This window comes from Cyprinus carpio, chromosome A9 (assembly GCF_018340385.1).
Source record: "Cyprinus carpio isolate SPL01 chromosome A9, ASM1834038v1, whole genome shotgun sequence".
NCBI lineage: Eukaryota > Metazoa > Chordata > Actinopteri > Cypriniformes > Cyprinidae > Cyprinus > Cyprinus carpio.
Window position 1 is genome coordinate 31387616 of NC_056580.1, and position 12916 is coordinate 31400531.

Consider the following 12916-nt stretch of genomic DNA (forward strand, 5'->3'; position numbering starts at 1 on the left):
ATGATGATTAACTCTCAAACAATTCATGATGTCTGAACAAACGCTCCTTTCTTTCGGGAAATGCAGAAGTATGACAAGCACATATCCCAGATTTTTTATATCACTTCACGTTTAATGGGGCAAATGCACAATTATACTTCTTATAATTGATTGCTGTCCTTTAAACCAAACAACAAAAATCTAAGAAACTGAAAAAGAATCTTGGAATGACTGACGCTGAATATTCATTGATAAATCTGCCTAAATAATAACAACTTGCATCTTCTGTGTTGTATGCAGGTTTTGTTTTTTGTTTCAGGTCTGCGTGTGATATTGATTACTGTAGCTGGGTTTTTAATATTTTGTACTCTGATGTCAGTGTTGTGTGTCGTGTTCACATGCTTTTTTTCTTCATGTTTCAGAAGAAAACTTGCACTGTAAAAAGAAGAGATTTGCTAAAGCTTTTATGACTGATGATCTTGCATATAGATTCAGCACATTTTTTTTTAAGAGTTATGCATCATTGCTGAATTTAATATTCTGATTATGTCTAATCTGGTTTCTGTAGTCCTGTGATTCTGAACATGTTCAGTTTTTTCTTACAGATGGTGCTTTGATTCGTTTGTTGTTTTTTGAAGTCATGATTACCCATGAGCCCTTTCTCTGAGCCAATTCACATGCAATAACCCGGTAAATATACCAACACTTTTTTTTTTCTCTGTGATGAAAAAGTGAAGCCCATCATCCTGTCTGAATATTCCCTATCAATATCTGGCAATAATAATAATAAATCAGTCCTGTTCTTTAAGTCTGTCCTCTGTTGAATGTTCCAAACTTTGCTATTCTTAAAAATTTCAATAATGTTTTTTAAATGTTTTATAAATGTTAGTTCTTAAAGTAATGTTTATGGAATGTTCTTATAACTTTGTTGATATACGTTCTCATAATGTTGACATGATGTTATTTGCACTTAACATTTAAGGAACGTTTTTGTAACCTTCAAATAACGTTATAATCACAAGAAGAAAACTGGACATTTTAACATTCATAGAATATTAACAATAAACGTTTAAATAAAATATTTTCAAAAAAAAAAAAATCAGAATAATGTTGAGAAAAACTTTTTAACAACCAAAAAACAACCCAACAATGACAAGAAAACTGAATTTTTTCACACTCGTAGAATATAAAAAATAAATGTTTAATTAACTAAAGTATATTTTGGGCAAAATTATTGTTAGCAGAACGTTGTAAAGAAACATTTGTAACATTCAAATAACATTCTAATCATGACACGAAAACTGAAATTTTTTTTGAACACTCGTAGGATATTAAAAATAAACGTTTAAATAACGTTATATTTTGGGCGATACTGGAAATTTTTACGTTCGTAGAATATTAAAAATAAACTTTTAAATAACGTTATATTTTAAGGGGAAAATAAAGTTAGCAGAATGTTGCACAAAACTTTTTTGGAACCTTTAGATAACGTTCTAATCATGACAAGAAAACTGGAAATTTTAATGTTCGTAGAATATTAAAAATAAACATTTAAGTAATCCTATATTTGGATGAAAATAAAGTTAGCAGAACGTTGTAAGAAACATTTTGTAACCTTAAATAATATTCTAACCATAAAAAAAATATTTAGAAACTTTCAAAACATGTTCTCATGTTTTCATACCTAAATGTGTTCCTGTGCTGAGGCTTCAGTCTCTCAGTCTGTGATATGAACTAAACTCAGCACATCCCTACAAGCGAAGTGTTTTATAAGTGTCTGTATTTGAGAAAAAAACCTGCAAAACTCGAGCAACTTTAATGTTTCCAGCTTCAGTAAAAGGTCTGAGAACAAGCTCACAGAGACACGCGTGTGAGACGGAAGCACGTCACAGGCATAATGACGCAGAGACTCTATTAATCAGCTGGCTCACGGTCTAATTGCAAACAATAGCCAACAATTAAATGTCAAGAAAAGGCACAATAAACGTCATAGCCTGTCTTGACTCTCAATGTGAGCCGGACGCGCTTGACACGACTTAACGTTGCTTTTATTTCATTTATTCTTTCACACAAACGGCTTCATTTAGAAAGAAGCATTGTGTGCTGGAACGGAATAATTAACCATGTTTACGACTGTTATTAGTATCTTAGGCAAGAAAAGACCCCCAAAAAAAAAAAGAAATCCTGCATAGGCGAAAGATGCCAAGACCATCAAATGTATGTACGCAAGAATCAAATTTCTGCAAAGAAAAGTAGAAAGGAGAAAAGAAACTGTGAGCATTTAATGTTCACAATTCAGACTTTTTATGCAATTCTGAGAAGAAAAGCCAAAATTGAGTGAGATGTAAATTCAGAATTCAGAATAGTTTTTTCTTGCAATTTCAAGTTTATATATCGCAATCATGACTTTTTTTCTCTCTAAATTCTGAGTTTGGAGTTTCTGAGTTTCTGAGAATTTGAGGAAAAAAAAAATCATGAATGAAATGAAAAAAGTTGCACTTACCGCTTATAGTTTTTATTCCATGACAGAAAAGGGGGCCTTCCATATTTAAAGTGCCACAAAAATAAATAAAATAAATGAATTACAAAAATACCTTAAAATGTTAAGACAAAGTCCAGGCAATAACATTAATAAAGTAATACTATTTAAAAAAATAAGGAAATTAGTCCTAACAGTACAGATTAAAATGCCATCAAGCATATGAGATTTTCCCAGAAAAGTAAAGTCTCCTGTTCATGGCAATTTAAGTGAATTATTTTTATACTTACACACTTCAAGTAGCATTAGAGACACAGTTCAAGAACAATCAAAATTCACTGTACCGGAAAGAAAATAGTTGCAACATTTTGCAAGTTTACAGGCTTACTGTAAAGTATGAGGAACCATGCAAGTAAGCTCTGACTGTTCTTTAGGCCACGATGGTTCCAGAAGGAACATCAATACTAGACCGTCTCTCACAGCAGCACTGGACTGTGTAATGACATCAGGCGGACACAGAGAGCCCGGCCGGCGCTCGTGATTAAAAGCCACACACTGAGAGAGAAAGGCGCGCTGGCGAGTGAAATTCTCTGGACTGGCGGCTGAAGCCTACCTGGAGGTTCACTACGAGAGGGGGGGGGTGAAGCATTTACAGAAGCGCTTTGATCCTGGCACCGCGGCTACTCAGTCTACAGGTCTCAGGCAGCACTTGCATCGCATGAGCAGACAAATATCTACCGCTTTGAGTTAAAGCAATAGTTCACACGAGACCCTCCAATAATCTATATTCTGTTATTACTTACACACCACTTCAATTAACAAACCCCGCAGGAGTCTTTCTTCAGCTGCTCTTTTCCATACACTGTAAAGATTTTAAGTGTTTTATACAAAAGATTGTAAAACAGCGGTTTTGTTATTTTCAGTGTTAAAAAGACTTCCAGTTCCACATTGCACTTTGCTATGGCTGTTTTAATTTTAAGAAGAAGTGGTTTGCTAATAATATAATAATAATAATAATATAAAATAAAAAAACAATACTTCAAAATCACAAAAAAATCACTTAATATTTAATAAACGTATTAAAACAATTTCAGAATATATATTTATATATCTAATATATATATAATTTCTCCATCAAATGCACCCACATTTATTTCATAGCTGTATATTCTTGCTATATATATATATTTCAATAAATAAATAATTAAAGTTTGTATCAATCTTTTAAGTTATGACAACTTCTAAATGTAAATTATGTTTAAACAACAAACTGCACTGAGTTAGAAGAGCTTAATATGTAGGCAGGAATACACACTTTTAAATTGACTGCTCTCAAAATAATTAAGTGCCTGTTTTAACGGACTTCAGCATATAATGAGAGGCATTGGCCGGTTGCTCCAGTGTTCTGGTCACCATCACTGACCTGAAGATGCATTTGAACAATAAGAGACGTTTGGCAGAAACAAGGAGAACCTCAGCCTCGTTTAGTATTCAGACTCACCGGAATGAATGACGGATGGCAGGTTAATTACAGCCATAATCAAGCATGCCACGAATGCATCATGATCACCAGCGCATGACTAATGGAGTTCAGCTGAATGTCACACAATATGCATCTGACTGAATGGAAATAACGCTCTTCGGGTTACCTTGTAGGGGAAAAAAAAATATTCGCTCCCTCGGGGGATCTGTGAGTAACTTTTAAATCCAGCACCGCCTAATTCATGCATGGAAGACTGCACAGTGTTTGGGAAGGTTACTCTGGAAATGTAATAGGTAGCAGATTACATAGTTACCCTACTTAACATGACCAATAGTAGTGTAACTTTTTCAATTACTTTATTAAGAGTAATGTAACTGATTACTTTTGATTACTTTTTGATTAGCTTTTCTAAAATTCTAATGAATTTTTATTTGTACTTTCCAAATTTTCATTTGTCAAACATTTAATCGCACGCAGGGTTAACCTTACAGTGGTGGCTGCAAACACTGTCAGGATTTTCCACAATCCATTCATCACTTGAATTAAGATGATCACATTTGAACACATCCACCACAAAAAAATCAGACTCCTTAGTACCGCCTTTTTACTTTGAGATTGATCTGAAGTTCAGTGCAGATTTAAAAATCAGAAGAAATAGTTTAATTGATACTGTTATTGAAACCAAATCTTTGCATAACTACAGGAAACACTGCATCTAACAATGGTTTAATCAAAAAAAAATAAAAAAAAAAATAATAAAAAACAAAATAAAACACACAAGCTCAAATACGGTTATCTAATAAGTATGTGTCCTGTGTAAGCTAAACTCCTTGAAAACATTGCTGTCTCTCTTTTGTATATAATGTTTATCTATAGTTATCTCAAAATAAGGTCAGTCGCTCATTGAAGTGAATCTGATGCAGTTTCTAGATATTATGTTTGGTGTGCATGTACTCATATATTGAGGCGGCGAGAGGTTGTCACGCGAAAGGAGCTTCAGGAAAGTCTATGTGTAGTAAATGAAACCGCATTTTCGCTGCGGTTTAAATCTTTAGAGGGGCGGACTGGGAAATAATTTCAGACCAGGAAATCTCAAACTCATACTAATTCTGAAATGGACAACCCTGTTTTTGTATGGACCTGACATGAAAAAAGGTTTAAATCTTTAGGTTGGGGACATGCAAAATAATTAATAGTTCTCTCCTGAACTGCACCTTCACTTCCATTTTTCCTTTCAGCAGTCTCTTTATTTTGCCCCTGATATCCATCTCTCTCATGAGCTTTAATAGCTCAAGATTTAACAAAACTATACTTTCTCAATTGGCCATACGTCAAAGTCGTTTTTTCCCTTAGAAAAATTAAAACCATGCTTTATTATAGTAAAGTAAGTACAGTAATCATGGTGTTTTTTTGTTGTTGTTGTTTTGTAAATTTGTGTTTATTTTTAATTTGTAAATTCATTTTTCTTTTTGTGGGGTGCCATGGTTTAACAATAGTAACGCTATTGTCTTTGGACTTATAGTAAAATCATTTTATTTTTGGTAAGGGTTGTGGTGTTGTCTGCCCTAGTCCCCCATAAAACCTGATTTATAAAGATATGATTATGTTGTCTGTGCTAAATTAACTACTGTAACATTACAATAGATAAAAATTGATGTCCTATCGACAAAACTAGCATAGCATCTTTAACAGGCTGAAAACTGAACCTGCCTATTGAAACCCTGAACAGTAGATGTGCTTCTCGCTTCGCAGCCTGTGCGCTTCACAGTCCACTCCTATTCCTTTTTGGCTGCTTGAATATCGATCAGAGCACTTAGTCCATATCGTGTTTTGATTCAAGTGTCCTGACCTACTTTTGATTTATTTACGTACAAAATGTTGCATATTCCTGTTCTCCAAGCCGCGTATAGGCTCCAGGAATTCTGTTTTTTTTATGACTATGTGGCAATTCCTAGTGAACGCAATCTTGTGTTTTCCAGCATTGCAGAAATTATAGGGGCAGTATGTCTCAGAATAGTCAGTGCAATTTGGGAAAGAAATCAATTACATCTGTATGTGGATGTGTGTAAATATTCAAATGTAATCCCCTTTGTAATCATTAAAATTTTCATAAGTAACTGTAATTTAATTACTCATTTTTTCTTAGTAACTGTAACTGATTACAGTTATATTTGTTTTGAAATTTATTTACGTAACGCCGTTACATGATGAGTTACTCCCCAACACTGGACGTGCAGTGAGGACGTTTGGGTTCAAGCACATCACTACATTTTTGGATTTTATTTTTTTTAAAGAAGAAACAGTATAAATATAGTTGCTAGGGAGCAATGCGAGGCTAAGCCCCAAGGTGCAGCAAGCACAGCAAACTCATCAAAGCACATCACACTTAACAGTCAAATGCTTTGCATTGTGGATCTCAAAAAGCACAAAACACTCTTAAGATCTATATATAAATACACTGCATGTTATGTGCCGCACGAGATTCGAACCCAGGACCTGAAAGACTCAGTCAGAATGACAATTTTCAGATTTGAGATTTGAAGCGAAATTACAGGAGGGTGAAAATGACAGCATCAATATATTATTTTCACACAGAGATTGGCAGCTCTATTAGTGAAATCTGGTGACTTCAGTAATCTTTGTTGCATTATATGCCAGCAGTGACAGTTCAGAAATAGGAAAAGCACTTTTCGTGTTTTTTCCACAAAGTTTGCATGCCTGCAACTCAAGATGTTTTAAAGAAATCACTATATCCTGTTAGATACTGGTTCTTAATAAACTTTTCAATATGGTTCTCATAGATACATGTGGCTTTCATTGCGGCTCCATGTGCAAATTGTTGTATTTTACCCATTTTCAATGGCTGAAAACCAAATGTAGGTTACTTTGCATGCAGCTGATAATTGCTGTATTTAAAGAGGAATGTCAGAGTATCCATTCAGGACAGAGACTGTCCTCAGAGGACAGGAGGACTTCTGTCTTCACGTCTTCAGTTTGACTGAACATACAGTAACGTACCTTCATTCTCCTCCGTCCTGAGCTGTGGGACACTGGCAGATAAACTGCATTTCTTCACCATCAGCTTCTCAGGTCGTCACAGCGGATCTCTAAGCGTCACATGCTGTAGAAATGGGTCTTAAGTGCCGGTGAGAGCGGGGTCTAATGTTTTGGCCTCAATTTCAGTCCAAATGCAGCCCATCAGCTCCACAGCACATCAGTCATACGGAGGAGAACAACATCCTCAGGAGAGACAGAAGAACAGGATGAAATCAGAACAAGTTCAGGATGAAATGAACTTCTGCTTCTCTGAAAATGAAGGATATTTCTGCAGGTGAGTTCTTAATTAAAAATAATATATATATATATAATAAAAAATATCCAGACAAAAGTGTTCTTCCAGTAACATTAAAAGAATGTTTAAAGTTATCTGGTCTCTGCTTTGTTCTCAAAAATGTAAACAACTAAAAATTAATTAAAATAAAATATTTTATTATTTAGGAATTTGATTGATTTTATTATATTTTTATATGATTGTTAATTGAATTTTGATGATGTATAATGGATTGTGTTATATTATGTTTGTATTAGTTCATATCCTAATGATTTTAATGATAAGTAAATATGTTCCAGTTATATCAGAAGACACTGTTTTTTTATTTGAGATATATTTGTTTTTTTTAGTTTACATACAATATATATTAACATAATAGTATATTGTTCATGAATTTTTATATAGTATGATTACATTGTTAAATGGTTTTGTTATGATTAGTATTCCACAATTTTATGATATTTATTATAACTTTAAGTGGTGATTGAATTTCATTTAGTACCCCAGCATGATGTTTGTAGCTCTAATTTATTGAATATTAAAGCATGTGGGGCATATTTTATATAGGGATTATTTGTTTTATTAGTGTCTGTGTCTATGGATTATATGTGGATATATTTTTTGCGTCACAGCATTATTTATTTTAACTTTGTTGTATCCTCCCTTATTGCTGAATTATGGCTTTTAACTATCATATTCTGTTACACTATCCCTCGGTCTCTTACTATCGTATGTGGCCATATAATGACTATTGAATATATTTATTAAGGTATTTAGATAGAATATAAAAGTTTTAAATTATAAAATTATATTGTATTTCACTAATTTTAGCCTTATATGGTTATGAATGTATTATAGGAATTAGTTTTAATATTTTTCATGGAGGCATTTAATATATTTGTCCGTTGAAAGAATTGGGGGGAATTTGATGATATATTAACCATTAGATTATTTTATGTGTGAATATGTAGAGTTATTGAATAGGGTATAGTTGTATTGCTACTATGATTTTATTTTTAATATAATATATTTTATTTATATTTGATTTTTTATTTAATATTTGATATATGCTTTATATATGTTAATAACATATATATTAATATTAAGTTTCAGATTGACCTTATTATGTATATTTTGATACAAATTTAATATAACGTATTTATATTTGGGGTATAATATGTTATGGAGGCATGTAATACACAATTTTGTTATATATGTGATAAATATATTAAATGATTATGAACCATATGATATGTCTTGATGAGATTATTTTAGCACATGTAATATTATCGATCTAGTTTAGTTTTAATTGTTTTATTATTATAAAGGGTTTTATTTTAATAAATTAATACAACATGTACCAAACGCATTATATCTCGTAACCACATGTTATTTATTGATCAAAAAAAATGAGTAACATTTTTTTATATATTCTTGTGATTGATATATATATGTTGTAACTTGTATTATATTCCCATTATAAATTGAACGAAGATTCAATGTTATTATTTTATTTTACGTTATTATTAATATATATAATTATTCTCAAACGATTCGTGAATTGATAAAAAAAAAAACATTAACAGCCATACAAATTTATAAAATAAAACATATATAACCACAACAACGAAATGAATTATGTGGTTTATTACATTTGGTTATTGGTTTTGGTTTTTCTTTCAAACATTCTTACTATTTTTTTATATATGTCGGACAAAAATTATTATAACAAATTTTATTTTCTATTAATTGATGTTTCATTTTGTACACTTATGTAACGTTATCATTATTATTGTAACATTAATTAATATTTATTTTGTTATGATCATATATATTTTTTGTAGTGTTATACACAAACAAACTTATACTACCAATTTCTCGGGAATTTATATATTTTGTACTCATAATTTGATGTTATTATAATTTATGAACGAATTTTATATTTTCTTGGGGGGAAATTTTAGTTAGCATTATCATTTTAAATTGAAAGATGTCTCATTACAAATTTAACATTCTGATAAATTATATGAAGTATTATGATAACAAATGTAAATTAATTTCGATGTTATATTGTTTATGATCTGATTTTTTTTGTTTTATTTTTTTAATTGAATATATTCAACATTATCATAATTATTTTGAATTTGAAAATAAACATAATGTATATATTTTTTTGAACAATATTTTGCGTTGTCATTATAGTATGTAATTTTTTTTTTATATTTTTGTAGTTTATCATTATTAGAAATAAGATTATAATAAAACAAATGTAGTTTTTTAATGTTTTATTATTATATTATTTATTATTTATTGTAGTTATTGTAAGATCATATTATGTCTTAATATTTTATAACAATGTATGTATATTATATACAATTCATTTTAATATTTTTTTTTTTCATAATAAATGTATATTTTCTATATTTTGTTATTTTTATATTGTTATGACCTTATATAATGTAATATTTTCGTATGAAAGAGAACATGTATGAATAAATATTATTGAATGTTGGTGGGATGAAATTCAACTTCTCATTTTTTATTAGCCGTGTATTTAATCATAGTCTCATAACAAATATAATTTTTTAATTATGCACCAAAAAAAAAAAATGTATTTATTTGAAATTTTATTAAATTCATAATCTCATGACATTGATTATGTGTTTATTGTTAATTGAACATTCCATAGAACAATTTACGTTTAATATTTAGATTTGTAAGTTAATTTTAATTAGTGTTGAGCGTATGTTGTACGACAAATTTCAACTTATTATAAATATAATATATATACGTCTCGATATTATATTAATATTATATTATCATAAGTATTTAAATATTCTCATATAAATATTATGTATATTTATACGAATTAATATGAATTTATTTTTGTTAACATATTTAATTATTGTTGTTATATTTTATTTTATTAAATTATTATTGTTATTTATTTAACCATTGTGTAACATTGGATGGAATATTCCTTGTAGTAATTATAGTGGTTTTCCCATATATATAGGTGAAAAGAAGACACGTTTTTGAAAAAAAGAAAAAAAAAAAAAAAAAAAACAAAACAAAAAAAGTAGGTATTATTTAGATTTTTGATAGAATATTGAGAATATTCAATAACATTTTCTATGTTTTGAATTAGATGTATGTTAGGTAATTGATTTGAAATTTGTTATGATTTTATTTTGTTGGGTTTGTTTTTGGAAGTAAGTAGAGATCTAATGTATATAATATATAATTGTTATATAGTATTAAGGAATATATTATTATATTATTATAATTTATTTTATTATTTATAATGTTATTCTCGTATGGTTTTATAATGTTTTCATTATTTATTTACGTCCGTAAGCATTTTTAACATTTATATAAGTTGATAATTTTATTGTTTTCACATAGTGAATGTACCGTTCTGATAACATATTTATGTTTATTATATTTTAATATTATGTTATTAATGATGTTATGGGAATTATTGACTTTTATAATATATTTTTTATTCTGTTATTGAATAATATGTTATCTATTACTAATTTCATTTTATTTTTTGTACAATTGTAATTTTTTCATAATTAATGTAATTATGATAGTATGTTTTTCAATTATTGTCTGATATTTGATATTTATTTGTTCTATTAACAAATTTATTATTTTTGAAATTATATTATTTTAGGCTAATTTATTTATTTTGTTATTCTATTAATAAATTTATGAATATTATGTATGTAATTCACATACTCATAATATATGATATATTCCTATATGTATATTCAACTTTATGATATGAAATGTAACATCTCGTATTTTTTTTAAAATTTTCATATATATTATCATTTGTTATCATATTATATGTATGATTTATTATTATACATGTAACGTTCGCGTAACAAATGCATTGATTTTTGGAAATATATGTATTTTTATCCAGTTACATATTTAATATTATCCATAATATAAATAATCTGTATGATAATGAAATATGATGATTTCCCGGTATCTAATATGTAGTATTTGTTAACAACTGTAAATTGCTCATAAAATTATATATTCAGAGTTGATATTAGATTTTATATAGATTTTATTATTATTATAACGTTGTTGGGATATAGGAGTCAAATACTATTATTATATATTATTTTATTTTATTATATGATTTGAGTGTTGTATATATTTATTTAACATTCCTCGTAATAATATTGTATTTTCATATATATGTAACTATTTTATAACATATTATATTTCCCCGTATATGATATATTTTTTTCATCACAAATGTACGTTTATATTATTGACCATATGAAAACATTAACTTTGGGAAATAATTTTTTTGGAGTTTATGTAATGTGATTATATGTATATTCATCAACAAGCATTGTCCTTTTATAATGTCATATTCTTCATAATAATACATTTTCTTTATATTATAATGAAGATTTGTATTGATGTTATCCATGATATTATGTATAAGTTGTCGTATTTATTCAACTTCTCTCATATTACATATATTATGTTTCGTATTAATTGATCTTCCTAATTATATCTGTAACGTTCCTAAAATAACAATTTTTTTTATTTTTTATATTAATTGTAATATTATTTATTATCAAATTGGAATTTTTTGTATTTATGTGTATTGTATTATACTTTATATAATTTATTTTATATTATCATAAACAATTTAATATTGTCATATGATTATAGTAATTGTTATTATATTATTTGGATTGGGAGCTTTATATAGGTATTATTAGTTATTTAATAATGATGGTATATATTGACATTGAAGATATTATTATTATTAATTTTGTTTATTTATATGTAAATTAATGTTAATATCTATATTATGTAAATGATTTTTTATTTGATGATTTATATATGTATAAATTTGTATGTAGTGATATATAGGTGTTATTTAAAATTAATTTGTATGGTGTGTATAAGTTTCAAAAAAGATGGAGTGGAATGGTCCTCTCATCGTTCGCAGATAGCCAAAGGCAAGTTCTTAATCCATAAAAAAATTGTCGTAAATAATACTCTCACAAAGTTTTCTTATAATGATAAAAAAATGTGCATACCAAAAGTTTCATTAACATATAAAATTAGTATTTTAAATGTTGAGTGAATGTTTAAATGTTAAATGATAAAATGGAATGTTTAAACGTTTTGAACATTTAAAAAATATTTAGAAATAAAATGGTTTCAAAATGATAAAATGGAACATTTGCATAATCATTCTTAAATTTAAAAAAATGAGTGTTTTTAAAAATTCAAATGTAACATACTCAAAACATTTTTAAAATGATAAAATGGAATGTTCCCCTAACATTCACATAACCAAGAAACACTCTTAATACATAAAAAAAAAACTACGTTTTCAATGTTTAAAAAAAATATCTTAGAAGCAGCGCTTACATAACTTGTAGAAAATGTTAGCAGAACTGCTCTTAGAGCATTTTTTTTTTGTAGATTTGGAATAGTGCTTAAATCTCCATTTGTGCTCACGGATGAGTTTAAAACACTCTGGATGATATTGTGTGAGTGATTTTTATAGGTGAATAAACCTGATGAAAGCATGTAATGACTGAAGAAAGTGTGACGTTTCTTAATTAGTTTGTGCGTACTTTTCAGATGCAGGGGC